The 13,687-nt window shown below is 44.1% G+C and overlaps 1 pseudogene; it reads right to left on the minus strand.

Moving 5' to 3' along the window:
* Nucleotides 1-4,837: 4,837 nt before the first annotated feature.
* On the minus strand, nt 4,838-7,070 carry LOC141538800 (small ribosomal subunit protein eS25-like; annotated as a pseudogene).
* Between the last annotated feature and the right edge of the window lie 6,617 nt (nt 7,071-13,687).

The raw sequence follows: 13,687 nt of genomic DNA on the forward strand, positions 1-13,687 counted from the left end.
CCTCTGAAGCGGAAATAAATGACCTAGAATGTTTGGAAATCAGGCTTCGGTTCAAAGGTTTTTCTTTTTTCTTTCTTTCTTTCTTTTTTTTTTTTTTAATGAAATGCAAATCCTGACAGCTCAAACGTTTGCTTCTACTCTTCCCCTCCCCCACTTTGTGTTTATAATCTTGTATGAAAATCACCTTCTCTTTCATCCAAAGTTTTCCTTTCATGCTTCATTCATTTTCTGATTCATCAAGCATGTCCTGGGGCCTATTAAGTGCCCAGACAGTGACAAAGAAACTACCTAGTCCAGGGGCTCGTGACCCTTGTTCCATGAAGTCCATGGAATCTCTTTCAGAAAAAAAAAAAAAAAAAAAAGTTTCTAAATGCATTGAAGCATTTGGGGGTAGGGGGAGAGAAGGGGAGCACAAAGCCCACCCAGACTCCCAATGACTCCACAGCCCTGGAGAGCAGTCCACACTGACCATTCTCCATGCACGCCCCGGCTCCTCCTAGCTCTGCTCCAGGACACGCTTGCGTTTGGGGCAATACAACTGGGAGCCAAGCAGATGTCATGATGACTCCCTCTCCACACACACACACACACACACACACACACACACACACACACACACACACACACACGAGGCCGCCCACTGTGCCATGAGGTCAGCCGGCGCCCCTGGGCAAGGCCAGCCTGCCCACTTTTACAGCCTCTCCGGTAAGTTGGATTTGGGCAGGTTCTCTTCTGCCCATCCGCTGGCTGACCCAGCAAAATCTGACAAATGCCGGTGCCGAATGAACTAAGGAAGGGGTGAGGAGAAAAATAATAATAACTGCCATCAAAATCAAAGAAAGGTCACCTTTAAGGAGCCTGGATTTATTAATCAGTGCAGAGTATATAAAGAAATGGTACAAAATGTGCTACATATAACTGTAGATTGCAAAAAGTTAACATTTGCCCAATACCTAGAAAGATGCCATCAGGGGGCTAAATAGTGCAGACAGGAGACCTTAGCCTTGTAATAAACCAAAAAAGAAAATCCCAGACACATCTTTAACACTCCAAATATCTATCCATCCTCATCCATCCATCCATGTATCCATTTATCTATCTATCCATCCATCCATCTATCCATCTGTCTGTCAATCTCGCTACCATCTATTTATCTATCTATCCATCCATCCCTCCATCTTTCTATCTATCTATCCATCCATCCATCCATCCATCCATCTATGTATCCATTTATCTATCTATCCATCCATCCATCTATCCATCTGCCTGTCAATCTCGCTACCATCTATTTATCTATCTGTCCATCCATCCCTCCATCTATCTATCTATCTATCCATCCATCCATCCATCCATCTATCTATCTATATATCTACACACAAAAATAATGTATAGATATAGATAGATCTATTTCTATATAGATAGATGCAGACAAATACATATATATGTCTATATAGATATCTATCTAGTTTTGGTGAGGCAATCATGGTTAGTTACCCAGGTCATACAGCTAGTACATGTGAATGAGGGCAAATTTGAACTCAGGTCCTCCTGATTCTGCTGATGCTGTATCCATTGTAGCACCACCTAGTTGCCCCGATGCCAAATATTCTTGAGAACTCATCAGCTCAGACTGGAGTCTAGACCGTCTCATGGACAAAAGCATTACCCACAATTGCCTGGGAACAATTAGAAGAATAATACTTTAATATATGCTGCAGCTCATTGATGCAAGAGAGGAGGTGATGAAGACCCAAGATCAAATTCTTCCTCACATATCAGCTCTGTGACCCTGATTTCATTTTTCTGTTTTTTCATCTAGAAAATGGGTACAGTGACTGCACAAAGCTCAAAATATTGTGAGGTTTGCATGAGTTAACACAAAATACTTTGCAAAATTCAAAGCACTACCTAAATGATAGTGATTGTTATTATTATTACCAACAACAATAACATTATCATACATCAAATAAAAAATGAATTCCCTATAAATAATAACTCTTTGACTTTCCCGTCTATATCCCCAGTGGTTGGCATATGCTAAATGCTTTTTCATTCATTCATTTATTAAAAAAAAAGAATAAACATTTATTAATCACCTATTATGTGCAAAGCCATGTTCTAAGTACTAGGGATGCAAAAGGAGGCAAAATATGGCTTCAAGGATCTCATAATCTGATTGATTGATTGATTCATTCCATTTGTCATTAAGTTACTCAAATACTTATGTGTGATGAAAAATTCTTAAAACATAGAGATCTGTTGGAAAAATCAAACCCCTATATTATTGCTCTGTAAGAAATGACCAGCAGGAGGAATACAGAGAGGCCTGGAGAGACTTATATTAACTGATGCTGAGTGAAATAAGCAGAACCAGGAGATCATTATACACTTCAACAATGATACTGTATGAGATGTATTCTGATGGAAGTGGAAATCTTCAACATAGAGAAGAGCTAATCCAATTCCAATTGATCAATGATGGACAGAATCAGCTACACCCAGAGAAGGAACACTGCGAAATGAGGGTAAACTGTTTGCACTATTGTCTTTCTACCCAGGTTACTTTTACCTTCTGAATCCATTTCTTACCGTGCCACAAGAAATTCAGTTTTACATACATATATTGTATGTAACACGTGTAACATGTATGGGATTGCCTGTTATCCAGGGGAGGGGAAAATTCAGAAAAGAAGTGAGTACAAGGGATAATGCTGTAAAAAAATTACCCATGCATGTCAAAAAATTCTAATTATAAAATTAATAAAAAAAGAAAAATCAAATCCTTAAATCTTATGGGAGCAGGATAAAGTATGTATATCATTCCCATCTTGTCTCTCCTTGGAGTTGTCCCAAAAGAGCTTTCAGTGAGCTTGGAGAATATATTTATTCAGTTACAAAAAGCAACTATTTTATTCACTGAGCATCAATCAGAAAAGAGTACTGTGGGATAATGACTTTTCCCATCCTTCATCACATATAAGATTAGAAAAATGAGAATCATAATTTAAAATTCAAGAATAATCATAATATCATTAAAAGAAATCATGGTGGATTTTGTAGTCCAAAGCCCAGGATTTTTTCTTGTTTCTGTCATTTACTCCCTCTGTGACTTTAGGTACATTTCCTTGGGATCCACCTCAGAGGGCCTCAGTTTGTCCATCTGTAAAATGTGGGTATGGCACTAGATGGTCTCCAAGATGCCCTCAACTCTAGAGCTGATATCATAGGAACCTGTGAGCACCATCAGCTGGCACATCCATCTGTCTGTCTGTCTGTCTGTTTATCTGTCTATCTATCTATCTATCTATCTATCTATCTATCTATCTATCTATCTATCTATCTATTTATCTAATCTATCTATCTATCTATCTATCTATCTATCTATCTATCTATCTATCTATCTATCTATCTCTCTATCTCTGTGCGTGTATGTGTATATATAAGACTTTCAATTTTCCAAAATAACTTCAGGTTTTGGCTCACTTGACCCTTCTATAGCTCTGGGGTGGAACTACTCTGGGCACTGCTATGGAAAAGGTGGGCATTATTACGGAAGGGCAGAGAAGCGACTTGCATATGGTTGTGATAGGTCCCCATGGTGAGATTTAAATATGGATCCTCCAGACAAGTCCAATATGTTTGTTGCCATGAGAAACGTTAGAGCAAATGATCTTTGTTATTTTTAATTTTTATTTTTATTTTTTTGAGGCTGGGGTTGAGTGACTTGCCCAGGGTCACCCAACTAGGAAGTGTTAAGTGTCTGAGACCAGATTTGAACTTGGGTCCTCCTGAATTCAGGGCTGGTGCTCTATTCACTGCACCCCCTAGCTGCCCCCCTGTTATTTTTTTATTTTAAAAATTTATTTATTTTTTAACATGCATTGCTTTATGAATCATATTGGGAGAGAAACATTAGAACAAAAGGGAAAAACCCTGAGAGAAAGGGGAAAAAAACAAAAGAAGTGAACATAGCATGTGCTGATTTACATTCAAAATCCATATTTCTCTTTCTGGATGCAGATGACATTTTCTATACAAAGTCTTTTCTGATTGCTGAACTTCTGAGAAAAACCCAGTCTTTCATTAGTGATCATCACCTATTTTTGTGTCCAATATATTCTTGGTTCTGCTTGTTTCTCTCAGCATCAGTTCATGTAAATCTTTTCCGGCCTTTCTAAAATCAGCTTGTTCTTCATTTTCTATAGGACAATGATATTCCATTCTCTTCACGTACCACAAGTTATTCAGTCATTCCCCATTTGAAGGGCATTTACTCAGTTCCCAATTCTTTGCCACCACAAAAAGCTGCTACAAACATTTGTGCGCATGTGGGCCCTTTTCTCTACTTTATGATTTCCTTAGGATACAGACCCAGTAATGGCACTGCTGGGTCAAAGGGGATGCACCTTTTATTTTTAGTCCTTTGAGTAGAGTTCCATGCACATGCATAGCTGAGATCTTTCTTCTTTCATTGAGATCTCAGAGTTGATTGATCCAACCCTAAGGGAGCTTCAAGTTCAGGTCTCTTCCCAATGTAGGGGCCTTCTCTGACATCCTCGATAAGTGGACACCTGCTGTTCACCTTGGGGAGACTCAGGTGGCCTTGCCGGGGGCCTCCATCTTGTCAGAAAGGCCTTCCCTAAAGCCTGATCTTCTCCTCTCTGCCCTCATGCAGTCCTCTGCTCCCAAGGATTTCACCTGTCCTCCTCCCCAGGGGCATCCCGTCAGGTATGTCCAGGTGATATCTATGAATGGCTCACAGAGTGTACCCAGAAGCTCCCAAACTGCCTCCCCTCTTGAAGGCCTTGGCTTGAATAAATGGCACTAGCTCCTGGCACTATTTCATGTGCCAGATGAAGGTCGATGCCTCGGGCAGTTTCCCGGGTAGTTTCCTTCCACTCAGAATGAGCCTGGCAGGGGACGGTCCAGATGTACTGAGAGAAGCATTCTGGCTCCACGGGGGACTTTTGGAAATCCAGCCAAAGTCTGAAAAGTCCTGGGGGCAGAGATGGAGAGCAGAGGTTACAGCCGCAGGACTTAGAGCAGAAGCTCGGCAGCTGACCTGGCCAAACGGTGCCCAAAGAGGGTCAGGACCGTCCAGCTTTTGCTTGGGGAGGCTTTTCCTAGTAAGAGCAGGATGGCAATGCCCTAGAAAGAGGCTTGGGTTGGAGTTCAGCTGAGCTGCTCCCTCAAACAGGTCACTCTTTGTACCTCAGTTCCTCATAGGGGATAATTTGTGGGTTGTTTTTTTTCTGACTCTGTATATGGATTAGGAGCATTTCATTTCTATGTTATAGTTGTTTTTCTAGAAAGAAAAGTAAAATCTATATTACTGAAAACAAGGAAAATCTGGCCTCCACCATCCCTCCCAGGTCAGAAGCTACGACTTCTAAGCGCCTTCTTCATTTTGCAGATGAGGAATCTCTGGCCTAGAGAGGCAGCCAAGCCCATGGCCACACAGAGGGTTAAATGGAAGATAGTAATGGCCAACATTTATATAGCACCTACTGTATGCTGAGCACTTCTGGATGATTTGCCAGTCTTATCTCCTTTGATCCTCAGAATGACCCTGGGAAGTGGGTGCCATCCTTATCCCCATTTTACAGATAAGGAAATGTGCCCAGCTTCACCCAGTTTGTAGGTATCTGGGACTGGATTTGAACTCAGGACTTCTCGATTCCAGGCCCAGTGCTCTGTTCACTATGGCGCCACCTAGGATCTCGGGAGTCTGGGTTTAAGAGCCCAGCTTGCTAATGCCCAGCCCACTCAGCTCTGGCCGTCGCCACTGGCCCTTTGCAGAGCCCTCTTGGGGGTTGTTTTCTTGTTTCTTTTAGAATGCTTTCCTCCCGAGGTGTTCCCAGGCCCATTCTAAGGATGGTTCCATTCCCGGGGAGGGAGGAGGAGGAGGATGGCATGGGGCTTGTTGTCCTCAATAACTGAATAGAGTGGACCAAAGATGGCCCCACAGCCGGCAGTGGTCAAGGCTGAGCCCAAGGGCTGCTGCCTCCCAAGACTCTTATTGGAGTCTGCCAGGTGCCAGGGCTCCCTCCCTTGACCATTCTCTCATATCTTCCTGGCCCATGTTTTGTGTGCATTTTCAACAATTAAATAATAATAATAATAATAATAATAATAATAATAATAATTGTGCAGACTGTATCCTGAGAGGACACAAGATGCATTTTCTGACTGCATGGAGATCTTGGGCCAGTCCTTTACCTTCTCTGATCTTCAGTTTCCCCATATGTCAAATTAAAATGTTGGACTAGATCAATGGGGTTCAACTCATGCAGAAATGAGAAGAAGGCCCTGACTCATGCATAAAGACCCCTTGGGACTGGAAATTAACTTAGAAAATCACACTTTAGCATTATCTGTGATTTATTGTGTTTTAACTTATTTTTTTCAAATATCTCCTGATTATGTGTCCATTTAGTTTGGCTGCATGAGGAGAGGTATGGGCTGCCCTGGGGCTAAGGGCTGTGCTTATTGTCTTAGGAACAAAAGACCTCTGGATCCAAATGTGCTCCCTGTGATTTATTATTATTTTTTAAAATATACATGAAAATATTGAATCATTTCCTACATCTTCAGCAGCTGGAGCATCTCCACCCTTGATGTTCCTGGTATCTCTCTTGTGCTCCGTGTTTGGAAACTAGTTCAATCAGAACGTTATGAGCAATCCGTGGAGGGCCGCCCGGGCTGGAGAACCCGGATCTTCAGTCTCTCTGAGACCCCGCGGGGGTGATAAGTTTGTAGTTGAGCACTCCCTTGCACAGTTTGTCACATGCTGCTTTGTCAGACAGAGCCAGATCGCTGAGCTTGTGTCGCACTTTTCCCTTGGACCGCTTCTTAGCTTTGCCCCCAGACTTGTCCATGGTGTCCTTGTCCTTCTTGGTGAACTTAATGGCATCTTCCTTCTTATCATCCTTGGGCGCATGGTGAGACTTCAGGAACCCTGCTGCCACAGCCTCCAAGCTAAGACGTCGGACAGAAAAAGCTTGTTTGAACCCCTTTGCCAGTCCTGTGGGATCCAGTTCTGGCAGGTCCTGAAAGATCATCTTGTCCATCACTCCTTACCCTCAACCCCTTGTGTTTAAAAATTGGAACTGATTGATCAACAGGCATTTATTAAGCCCCTGATGTCTGCTGCTGCTGTTATTATTATTGTTGCTGTTTGTCCTTTGTTCTCAAAGCAGACATAAAAGCAGAGAGGTGAGATGTCATGACATGGGAATGAGCTGGACTGAAGTGAGGGAGGGCTGCCTCACTTTCTCCTGCAGAGCCATCTGCGTCCAGCGGCAGATGTAGAGCAGGACAACTGGAGGTTGCCCTGAGAACAATGGGAGACCGTGACCGTTTTATCTGCTGTCTTTCCCAGGTGTCTGTGACTGAGGCAACACCCATGCAGTGATTAAGGACTGAAGACAAAAACAGAAGAGCTCCCGCCTCCAATGACCTTTTGCTCTCCTAGGGGAAAGTTTGTACAAAATAAAACTCTTTTCTCCCATTAAGTACAACTTCCCAGGCCGGGGAGATCTCCTTTCGGTTCAGATCCACATCTTCTCTGAAAGACTTCCAGTCTTGGAACAGCGTCCGGGGCACTGAGGGCAACTGGCTCAAGGTCCCACTGCCCGTCTGGGTCTACGGCAGGACGTTCCGTAGGGGGCGAGGAGTTTCCTGGCTCTCTCCCTGGCCTGCTGCTCTCCTCATCCAGCAAATGGACGCGCAGTGAGCCTGACATGATGGCCTGACCACTAGTGCTTGTACCTGCAGCCTCCTACATATGTTGTCTCCTTTCTATTAAAATTTAAAATCCATGAAAGCAGACACTGTCTGGCTTTTATGCATGTGTCCCCAGTGTTTAGCACAACATCTCATGCCTAGGAAGCATTTAATCAAGGACTTTTCATTCATTTATTCATTCATTCATTCATTCATTCATTCATTCATTCTCTCTTGTTTAGTCTCCCCCTCCTCCAAGGCAGGAGTATCTCACTGGAGTTTTTTCTTCCCAGATTGTAAACATCTGGCTTAAAGTTCATGCTTAATCTGGGCTTTGCACTTGTCTACTCCTCAATCCATTCATTCAAATACATAGAAGAGAAACACAAGGAAACCAGGAAGGGGCACAGAAATGGGGCGAAGCTATGTGGCACAGTGGAGAGAACTCTAGGTCTGCAATCAAGGAGATTCATCTCAAATTTGGTACAGTCTCCTAGCTGGGCAAGTCACTTGATCCCATTGGGCTCAGTTTCTCCATCTGTAAAATGAGCTGGAGAAGGAACTGGCCATCCCCTCCAGTATCCCTGCCAAGAAAAGCCTTCCTGGGGTCACCGAGTCGGCCACGACTGAACAACAACAGCAGGTGTGGGTAGGAATGACTCCCGAGGCGACTTGGGAGGTGGCTCACTTCCAGGTCGAAGACTAGGAATGGGAGGCAGCTCTCCCACCCGGACCCTTCCCTGACCGCCCCGCCAGCTGCCCTGGGCAGCTATATTTAGACTGCGCCCCCAGCACTGCGAGCTCCATTGTCCTGGTGGACAGACTCCAAAGGCCTTTCTTCTCAGGCTTCCTATCCCCGCACTGTGCTTCCCCATTTCCTCCCCATGCGACTCAATCCCATTCACCGCTATGGCCAGGCTTCCTGCTTTTGTTCAAGGATTCCCCCAGTGCCCGCCCAGGGCTCCTTTCTCATTGTCTTCTGAATGCCCAGTAAAACGGCGAGGAGCTTGTCCTTGGGGGGTCCCTGTTTGTTTTCTTTACCCCTTCCCCTCCCCACCTGCTCCCTTTGCCAGCCCCTGACTGAGTCTGTCTGCAGGACCTTTCAGAGCCAAGCCCTGGTACCCGGCCCTGTCCTTCCCCGCCTCCGTGACAGAGGATGCCTTCTGACCACATTGAAGCTGGTGGATGTAGATGTGGAGATGGATAGACAGACATGTAGACAGAAGGAGGGGGTGGGGGACAGAGAGAGAGAGAGAGAGAGAGAGAGAGAGAGAGAGAGAGAGAGAGAGAGAGAGAGAGAGAGAGAGAGAGAGAGAGAGAGAAAAGAGAGAGAGAGAAAAGAGAGAGAGAGAAAAGAAAGATAGAGAGAAGAGAGAGAGAGAGGAGAGAGAGAGAGAGAGAAAAGAGAGAGAGAGAAAAGAGAGAGAGAAAAGAAAGATAGAGAGAAGAGAGAGAGAGAGGAGAGAGAGAGAGAGAGAGAGAGAGAGAGAGAGAGAGAGAGAGAGAGAGAGAGAGAGAGAGAGAAAGAAAGAGAGAGAAAAGAGAGAGAGAGAAAAGAAAGATAGAGAGAAGAAGAGAGAGAGAGGAGAGAGAGAGAGAGAGAGAGAGAGAGAGAGAGAGAGAGAGAGAGAGAGAGAGAGAGAGAGAGAGAGAGAGAGAGAGAGAGAGGAGAGAGAGAGAGGTTTTGTAGGGGTGAATGGCCAAAATTATCCATGTATATATTTTGAAAATAAAAAGCTATAATTAAAAAAAAGACTGCAAATTCTATGGAATTATAAGTAAAGTGAAATGTCTCCAAATTCTGACAGAGCAGGAAAGCCTGAGAGAGAGACAGAGACAGAGACATATAAAGATAGAGAGTGACAGAGAGATACAGGTAAATAAAAAGACAAGAAGACAGATAAACAGAAGAACAGAGAAACAGATAGATGGATGGATGGATGGTTGGATGGATGCACAAACACACCTAGATAGCTAGTTAGCTAGCAAGATAAAGGTCCACTGAGCAAATCACTCAGTTACCCCATTTCACTTAAAGTGTTATGTTTCAACCCCTTGATGTCTCATCTCTATGAGAACCAAAAAGTCTTTAGGCCAAGTTAAAAAGATCTTTAGAGACAATTAGTGAGCTGGGCAGGACTGGTACCTGCAACTGCATTCAGGACCGAGAACATGGAGCAGGAGTGCATGTAGCTAGAGGCGAGTGGTCCTTTCTAAGCCTCAGTTGCCTCACATCTAAAAGGAGGGAGCAGGGCCAGAAGATCTCCAGGGTCTCACATTCTATATCTAAAAATAGGCTCTATGATCATAGAACGTCAGCTAGAAGGGACTGGAGGGGCCACCTAGTTCAATGCTCCCCTTTAACAGTTGGGGAAACTGAGGTTCATGGCAATCACTTCCTAGATCACTTGCCCTAGGTTGGATAAATAAATGATACCACTTTGTAGGATACGTGCATTGCAATCCCGTTGTTCTGGTCTCTGACCCCAAAATTCTTTCCCTGTCCCCCTTTTGGGTCCTGCCAGATTCCCATTTAGCTTTTTGAAAAATGGAGAATTATTGTAGATAGTTCTGGGCATGAAGCAATAAACAAGAGTGCTGGTCCACCTTCATCTTGGAAATGGCCAGGGATGCAAAGAACTTTGCCCATGCCTTTCCTAGGCCTTTTCTGCTTCTCACGACTCATGGACCACTTTCCCATGAAGTCTTTCCTGATCCTCTTAGAGGTTAGAACATTCTCTCATCTTTTAGAAATCTGTATGGTTGCGGTCACTATTTTCTATGGCTTTGTCTGTGTACATGTTTTCTCCCAATAGAATGTAAACTTCTCTAGGGTGGGGACTCTTCCTTTTTATCTTTTTGTTCCTAGTGTCTAGCTCAGAGCCTGTCCACAGCAGCTACTTAGTGAATGCTTGTTGAATTGAATCAGCTTGAATTACAAGGATGCCACTTTATTCTGTCTCCAGGAAGACTTCTTCAAGCCACTCTCCAATTGATAAATGGTCAAACGATATGAACAGGCAATTTTCAGATGATGAAATTGAAACCATTTCTAGTCACATGAGAAGATGCTCCAGACCGCGGTTGATCAGAGAAATTCAGATCAAGACAACTCTGAAATATCATTAAGCACCTCTCAGATTGGCTAAGATGACAGGAAAAGACAATGATGACTGTTGGAGGGGATGCGGGAAAACTGGGACACTGATGCGTTGTTAGTGGAGTAGTGAACTAACTCAACCATTCTGGAGAGCAATTTGGAATTATGCCCCAAAAGTTATCAAACTGTGTACACTCTTTGACCCAGCAGTGTTACTACTGGGCTTATATTCCAAAGAGATCTTAAAGGAGGGAAAGGGACCCACATGGGCAAAAATGTTTGTGGCAGCCCTCTTTGTAATGGCAAGAAACTGGAAACTGAGTGGATGCCCATCAGCTGGGGAATGGCTGAATAAATTGTGGTACATGGATGCTATGGAATATTATTGTTCTGTAAGAAACGATCAGCTGGATGAATACAGAAAGGCCTGGAGAGACTTATAGGAAATGATGCTGAGTGACGTGAGCAGAACCGGGAGATCGTCATACAAGGCAATATCAATATTATATGATGTTCAATTCTGATGGACGCGGCTCTTTTCAACAGTGAGATGATTCAGGCCAGTTCTTGTGATAGAGAGAGCCATCTGTACCCAGAGAAAGGCCTGTGGGGATTGACTGTAAATCACAACATAGTGTTTTCACTCTTTTTGTTGTCATTTGCTTGCATTTTGTTTTCTTTTTCATTTCTTTTCCTTTTTTGATCTGATTTTCCTTGGGCAGCATATTTGTGAAAATATGTATAAAGGAATTGCACATGTTTAACATATATTGGATCATTTGCCAATGGGGGGGATGAGGAGAAGGGAGGAAAAAATTAGAACACAGGGTTTTGTAGGGGTGAATGGCCAAAATTATCCATGTATATATTTTGAAAATAAAAAAGCTATAATTTAAAAAAAGACTGCAAAATTCTATGGAATTATAAGTAAAGTGAAATGTCTCCAAATTCTGACAGAGCAGGAAAGCCTGAGCTGGGGGAGGGGAAAGGCAGAGTCAGGCTCTCGAAACCTGAAAAGCAGACCCCAAGCACTGGGCATGGCCACACTGAGGGCCGTGGCACATCTGCATCATTAACTGGAGAGCTAGAGGGAACCATAGGAGCGATGGAGCGCAGTCCTTTCCTTTTGCAGGATGGCCCAGAAAAGAGAAGCATGAAAACCTTAGTTCCGTGTGTGTGAGTATCCACAGCACAGAGTGGGCTCTGATCAGTGTTTGCTGATCGATGAAATGACCCCTCAGGATCACAGCATTGTAGGATGAGTGGTCTAGAAAGGGCCTCAGTGGAATATATCTCGTGTGGATCTCCTGTGGAATATCTCTCCCTCCCTGACTGTATAGCAGGAGAAACTGAGTCCCAGAAAAGTTTAAGGATTCCCAGAGATACAAGATGGAAGAAATGGGGTTTGAATCCCTGTCTTCTGGGTCCCAGTCTCCCGGCCTCTCCCAAGGTCCTGTTATTCTGCTTCGTTCTGACCCCCTGACTCGGTTCCTCTGCTCAGACTCGAGTGCTCTGGTTAGTGAGTCGGATTTCAATGCCCTGGTCCTGGCTCTGGCTTTGATAAAAGAAGCCCAGTTGGCTGCCCTCCTCACTGCCTGGAACATTTTCCCAAGCCATGGGAGGGGCAGTGTGGCCGAGGTTATGGGCTAGTTTCTGTGGGCCTGGATCCAGGATCCCCTCCCCTCTCTTCTTCTCGCCTAGGACCCACGGCCTTCTACTTGGGCAGGGCTGCCTCCCCTGCTCTCGGGAGCTCGAGCAATGCCTTCTGGGCTGAGTGAATTGCCATCTCTTCCTGTCCAGTTGGGCAGCACGGTGGAGGGCAGGACCATCCGAGTTCAGGTCCAGCTTCAGTCACTTACTGTCACTTCATCCTATTTGCATCAGTTTCCTCATCTGTGCAGTGAACTAGAAGGAAATAGCCAACCAGTCCCGTCACCAGTCCAGCGAACAAAACCCCAAAGGGGCCACAAAGAAGGACACAATTGAAAATGGCTGAATAAACACGGTAACGTCTCCTTCTAAGGCTTACTGTGCAACAGCATGAGAAGCAAGCACGTATCCTACAAAGTGCTATCATTTATTTATCAAACCTAGGGCAATATCCCCTCCCCCATTGGGTGATTTGCCTAAAAGAGGCAGTCGGAGACAACGGTCGCTTTATTTCTCATGAGGCTGGACTCCGGACTTCTCCGGCAGGTACTCCCGGGTCTCTCTCCCTGCCGGGCCTCCTACTTACTTTTATTCATTGCCTTCTCCCATCCAATAACGAGCTCCTGCAGAGCAGGGACTGGCTTTTGGCTTAGCACAAGTGTAGCCCAATACCTGGCACAAAATAAGAGCTTAAGGCTGATTGCCCGATGCATTGTACTGATATGAATAGTGACCGTATAACCTTTTGCAAGTCCTTGTTCTCAGTATTCTCAACAACAACTCTCTAAGATGAGATGTTAAAGATAATTTGCCAATTTACCTTAATGGAAGGAGTTTCCTTATTCAGGGGCCCCTTAAGTCAATGAAATCACAGGTTCAATCTCTACCCATTTTCCAAGGATAAGAATAGTCTTTGTTCTTTTAGTAAATGATTAATAAATGCTTTGTTGGCTTTTCTCAGTTCTATGTCATTTTTTCAAACTAAAAATGTGAGTCAGACTCTTGTTGTTTTTCTTTCTTCTTTTCCTTTTTTCTTCTTTCTCCTTTCTTCTTCTTCTTCTTCTTCTTCTTCTCCTTCTTCTTCTTCCTTTTTTTCTTCTTCTTCTTCTGACTTCTCCTTTCTTCTTTCTTCTTCCTCCTTTCTTCTTCTTCTCCTCCTCCTTCCTTTCTTCTTCTTCTCCTCCTCCTCCTCTTCCTCCTCTTCCTCCTCCT

This window comes from Sminthopsis crassicaudata, chromosome 4 (genome assembly GCF_048593235.1).
Source record: "Sminthopsis crassicaudata isolate SCR6 chromosome 4, ASM4859323v1, whole genome shotgun sequence".
NCBI lineage: Eukaryota > Metazoa > Chordata > Mammalia > Dasyuromorphia > Dasyuridae > Sminthopsis > Sminthopsis crassicaudata.